The sequence below is a fragment of the Arachis hypogaea genome, chromosome 16 (assembly GCF_003086295.3).
Source record: "Arachis hypogaea cultivar Tifrunner chromosome 16, arahy.Tifrunner.gnm2.J5K5, whole genome shotgun sequence".
Classification (NCBI taxonomy): domain Eukaryota; kingdom Viridiplantae; phylum Streptophyta; class Magnoliopsida; order Fabales; family Fabaceae; genus Arachis; species Arachis hypogaea.
This window is the reverse complement of record NC_092051.1, coordinates 33,209,822-33,216,135: the sequence shown is the minus strand read 5'-3', so window position 1 is coordinate 33,216,135 and position 6,314 is coordinate 33,209,822.

Here is a 6,314-nt window from a genome sequence, read left to right as displayed (position 1 = left end):
AATAAGGAGAAGAGTTATTGAAGAAGAAAACTAAGAATAAAGAAAAGAACGATCATACCATGGTGGGTTGTCTCCCACCTAGCACTTTGCTTTAACGTCCGTAAGTTGGACGCTCCACTAGCTCAGTCTTCGGCTATGTGTGGATCTTCCAAGAGGAAAATCTTGAGCTCCTTGTTTTTCTTCAACTTCTCACCATGGTACAGCTTTAAACGATATCCATTAACTTTGATGAGTTCAGAGCTTGAAGGATGACTTAGGTGAAAAACTCCGTACAGCTCAGCCTTCTCTACTCTATATGGACCTTCCCATCTTGATCTCAACTTGCCTGACATGAGCCTCAGTCGAGATTTATAAAGGAGGACTAAGTCCCCAGGTTGGAACTCTCTCCTCTTGATGTGCTGATCATGTACAACCTTCATCTTCTCCTTGTACAGCCTTGAGTTCTCATAAGCTTCCAGGCAAAGGCTTTCTAATTCTTGCAGTTGCAACTTCCTCTCAGTTCCGGCTGTTTCAAATCCCATGTTGCATTCCTTTACTACCCAAAAGGCTTTGTGCTCTACTTCCACTGGGAGATGACAGGCTTTTCCATAAACTAAGCGAAAGGGACTCATCCCAATGGGTGTCTTGTATGCTGTTCTGTATGCCCAAAGTGCATCTTGTAGCCTGGTGCTCCAATCTCTCCTATGAGGTTTGACTATCTTCTGCAATATACACTTTATCTCTCTGTTTGACACCTCGACTTGCCCATTAGTCTGAGGATGGTAGGCGGTTGCAACTTTATGAATTATCCCATGCTTCTTCATTAATCCTGTTAGTCTCCTGTTACAAAAATGGGTGCCTTGATCGCTCACGATTGCTCGTGGGGATCCAAAGCGACAAATAATGTGGTTTCTAACAAAGGAAATAACAGTGTTAGCATCATCAGTGTGGGTAGGAATTGCTTCCACCCATTTGGAAACGTAATCCACAGCTAACAATATATAAAAATAACCATTAGAATTTGAAAATAGAACCATGAAGTCAATGCCCCAAACATCAAAAATTTCACAGAAAAGCATAATTTGTTGAGGCATCTCATCCCTCTTGGATATATTACCAAATTTTTGGCATGGGAAACAAGATTTACAAAAATCAGCAGCGTCTCTAAAAAGAGTAGGCCACCAGAATCCACAGTCTAAGATTTTTCTAGCTGTTCTTTGAGGGCCAAAATGTCCTCCACTCTCAAATGAGTGGCAGGCCTCTAAGATGGACTGGAATTCTGATTAAGGCACACACCGTCTAATTACCTGGTCAGCGCCACATCTCCATAAATATGGGTCATCCCATATATAATATTTAGACTCGCTTTTCAGCTTGTCTCTTTGATGCTTAGTAAAGTTTGGAGGAAAAGTGCGGCTAACTAGATAATTAGCTACAGGTGCATACCAAGGGACTACCTCAGATACTGCTTGCAGGTTATCAAATGGGAAATTATCAGCTATAGGAGTGGAGTCATCCTTAATGTGCTCAAGGCGACTCAAGTGGTCTGCCACTAGATTCTGGTTACCACTCCTATCCTTAATTTCTAAATCAAATTCTTGTAGTAGCAGTATCCAACGTATAAGCCTTGGTTTGGATTCCGTTTTAGCTAATAGATACTTTAGAGCTGCGTGGTCTGAGTATACTACTACTTTCGTACCAAGTAAATAGGCTCGGAATTTATCCAGAGCAAAAACAATAGCAAGAAGCTCTTTCTCGGTAGTAGTATAATTAGACTGAGTGGCATCTAAAGTTTTAGATGCATAAGCAATTACAAAGGGGTCCTTACCTTCATGCTGAGCCAGTGCTGCACCTACTGCATGGTTGGAAGCATCGCACATTATTTCAAATGGCTGGCTCCAGTCTGGTCCTCTCACAATTGGAGCTTGAGTCAGGGGCGGTCTTCAGCTTATCAAACGCTTGTTTGCAATTCTCACTGAACTCGAACTCAACATCTTTCTACAGTAGTCTGGATAAGGGAAGAGCTACCTTACTGAAGTCCTTAATAAATCTCCTGTAAAAACCTGCATGGCTAAGGAACGAACGGACTTCCCTCACAGAAGAAGGGTAAGGTAAACTAGAAATAACATCCACCTTTGTAGGATCTACAGAAATGCCAGTATTAGACACAACATGTCCTAGTACAATCCCTTGTTTGACCATAAAGTGACATTTTTCAAAATTCAATACAAGGTTTTTACTGACACATCTTTCTAACACTCTAGATAAACTATCCAAGCAAAGATTGAAGGAACCGCCATATACACTAAAGTCATCCATAAAAACCTCCATACAATCCTCAATAAGATCAGAGAAAAGACTCATCATGCACCTTTAAAAAGTAGCTGGTGCATTGCACAAGCCAAAGGGCATTCTCTTGTAAGCATAAGTCCCAAAAGGACATGTAAAAGTGGTATTTTCCTGATCTTCAGGAGCTATATGAATCTGGAAATAGCCTATGTAACCATCTAAAAAACAATAATGTGATTTACCTGACAGGCGATCCAGCATTTGATCAATGAATGGAAGAGGATAGTGATCCTTACGAGTGGCTTGGTTAAGACGCCTGTAATCAATGCAGACTCTCCAGGCGTTCTGTACTCTGGTTGCCATGAGCTCTCCATGCTCATTCTTCACTGTAGTGACTCTAGATTTCTTAGGCACCACTTGTACTGGGCTTACCCATTCACTGTCTGAGATGGGGTAGATGATATCTGCCTCCAGTAGTCTAGTCACTTCCTTTTTGACAACCTCTAAGATAGTGGGGTTCAGTCTTCTCTGGGGTTAACGGACAGGCTTTGCTCCCTTTTCTAGAAATATTCTATGCTCATAAACTTAAGGGTTGATGCCTACTATGTCCGCCAAACTCTAACCAATTGCCTTCTTGTGCCTCCTCAGCACACTAAGTAGCTGCTCTTCTTGTTGGGAGGTGAGTTCCCTTGCAATGATAACTGGAAACTTCTGCTTGTCTTCAAGATAAGCATATTTGAGGTGTGGAGGGAGGGGTTTCAATTCTAACTTCTGCTCATGGTCAGGCTCTGGGTTGTCTGGAGCTGGTAACAATGGTAGAGCATTGTCATTGTCCTCTGAGAATGTCCCCACACTTGGACCTTGTCCTATGTACTTCTTTTTAAATTCCTCCTGGTGAACTTCAGCCACGGTTTCATCTATGATGTCACACTGGAAGATAGAATGATCCTCCGGAGGATGCTTCATAGCTCCATTCAGATTGAAGATTACTACTCGGCCATCTATTTCAAAAGAGTATGTGCCTTAAAAAGCATCCAATTTGAACTTTGAGGTCTTCAGGAATGGTCTTCCGAGTAGGATTGATGAGGGCTTCTCTGAGTCATTTTGGGGCATCTCCAGGATATAAAAATCATTGGGAAAGGTGAGCCCCTTAATACCCACTAATACATCTTCAGCAACTCCAGCCACTGTAATAATGCTTTTATCTGCTAACACAAAACGAGCTGCCGACCTTTTTAAGGGAGGGAGCCTCAAATTATCATATATAGACAAAGGCATTATACTAACACATGCTCCTAAATCACACATGCAGTCAGAAAATATCACACCACCAATAATACAATTAACCATAAATGGACCTGGGTCACTACACTTTTCAGGTAAACCTCCCATTAAAGCAGATATGGAACTACCTAAAGGAATAGTTTCTAATTCATTAATTTTGTCTTTATGTATACATAAATCTTTCAGAAACTTTGCATATTTGGGTACCTGTTGAATAACATAAAAAAGGGAAACAGTTACCTCAACCTTTTTGAATATTTCTACTATTTTGGGATCAAGTTCCAACTGCTTCCTAGGCTTCCTTGCAAGTTGTGGGAATAGAATGGGAATGGTGTCCTTCACAGCTTCAGCGTCCTCTGGTGCTTCTTCTTGTGATTGAGCTTCTTCTTCTTCAGCCATGTCCTGTATATCATCTTCCTCTTCAACATCTTCTACCTCCACCACCTCTTCAGCTGAGGCGTGTTCTGGTGGGTTTGGCTCCTCCTGATTCCTCTCCTGCAGTGTGGTTCCTAACCTTAGGGTGATGGCATTAATGTCACCCTTTGAATTGGGTAATGGTTGAGAGGGGATTCCACTAGAGCTCAAAGGCTAGTTATTGGAGTTATTCATTGATCCAATCTGTGAGATAAGAGCTTGCAAGGTAGAGTTCAGACCATTTAGAGTAGAATTAAGGTTATTTTCCATGGCCTGTTGTCTCCGATCAATAGATTGTAGTAACTCATCATTAGCAGATGAAGAAGGATAAGTGATCTGAGAGGTCTGCTGTTGGTTATTCAGCGGTCCTTGGGATTGCCTCAGGTGAGGTGCTCTGTATGGCTGGTTCTGGTTCTGCTGCCTGTTGTTGTTATTATTCCACCTCTGATTTCCCTGATTGTCTCTGTCTCCTCTGTTATTGTTGTCCCTCCAATTCTGATTAGAATTATCTCTCCAATTCTGGTTAGAATTGTCCTGCCATCCATGGCTGTAACTGCCACCTTGATTATACCCTTGGTTGGGGCAGTCATAGAAGTTATGAGTGGCTGCCACGGTGTTATCTTCCTGCTAGAGCTGCGTACATTCATCAGTATAATGGCTATAATCAGCACAGATTCCGCAAACTCTCTGTGGGACTAACTGTTGGCTTTGCTATGGTGGAGAAGGTTGAGCTTGCTGACTTTGTTGTTGATTCAATTGCATCTGCTTCAGTAAGTTGGTCATTTCACAGATACTCTGAGTTAGAGCAGTAGTCTCTCTGCTAGAGGACACTTCTGCAATAGCTTTTGAACGGCCTTGTTTCTGCCTGTGATTCCGAGTAGATTCAGCTAAGTCGCTGATCAATTGCCATGCCTCATCAGTGGTCTTGTACTTTTTCATAGACCCATTGCTAGCACTTTCCAATGTGGTCTTATCTTGGGGCCTTATGCCCTGTGTGACGTAGCCGAGCAACACTATCTTGTCAATCATATGGTGGAGGCATGCTTCCAGAAGGTTGTTGAAGCGCTCCCAGTATTCATAGAGAGTCTCGGATTCATCCTGAACAATCATGGAGATGTCTTTCCTCAGTTTATCAGTAACTTCAGATGGAAAGAATTTTTCCAAAAATTCTCTTTTAAGTGTATCCCAGTCGGATACAGTTGCTGCGGGTTGAGTGTAGTACCATTCTCTCGCTTTTCCCTCAAGAGAGAATGGGAAAGCTTTCAGCAAAATAGAAGTTTCATCCGCACCATCGCGCCTGACAGTAGAACAGGCTACTTGGAAATCTCTCAGGTGCTTGATAGGCTCTTGAGCAGGTAAGCCATGAAACTTAGGCATCAAGTTTAGCAGTGCAGTCTTTATTTCAAAGTCTGTAGCCACCGCTGGGTGATACGCTTGAAATGGTTGCATTGTAAAATCAGGGGCTCCAGCCTCCTGGATAGTAACTCTCCTAGGTGCTGCCATGTCACCTACACGTAAATCAACCAAATCTGTAGAACGGGGGCTGGTTTCTTCCTCAAATGACGTTTTAGATCTGCCCTCAGAGAGGACTAACTGATGCCAAGCTTGCCTTATTCGTGAAATAGTTCTTTCAATCTCAGGATCGAATACTGGCAAGCTTGGATCAGGAACTGAACGCGTCATCTAACAAAAGAACCATGCAGCTCATAGTAGCAAAATAAAATAAAATGCAAATAAATAAATTCCAATTAATAACTTTAGCAATCTATTGCAACTCCCCGGCAACGGCGCCAAAAATTGACGTGGCGGAAATTGGCGGGTTAAGAAATTTATATAAGAGATACGTTGCAAGTACAGTTCTTAACCAACCAGAAATCCGCTTATCAATTTAGAAGGTTGTCACAAAATTTAAATTAAAATACTGGGAGTATGAATCCCAGGTCGTCTCCCAACGAGTTGCAGAAAGGTGTGCTATTTTATTAAGCAGATGTTTTCAAAAATGGTTTGAGTTGAATAACAGGAAATTAAATTAGAGAATTTATGTAATTTTAAATGAAAGCCTTGACTGGGAGTAGATTAGTTGGAAGCCCTATTCTTGTTGGAGTACTCTCAAGATTAATTGATAATCGAGGGTTATTCTGTTTAGTTATCCCTTACTAGGTAAGGGAAAGTCAAACAAGTTGGAAAGCTATTTCTATTCACAAGTCCCAATCCGCTTACTTGGAAAGATTGGTGTCAGTGACTAGAGAGCAATCCAACAATAAACCCAATTACAATTTTGCTTTTAAGCATTCCAAATCAAGGTCTTCCTTTCAATCAACTCCCATCCAAGTTATGGAACTACTCGC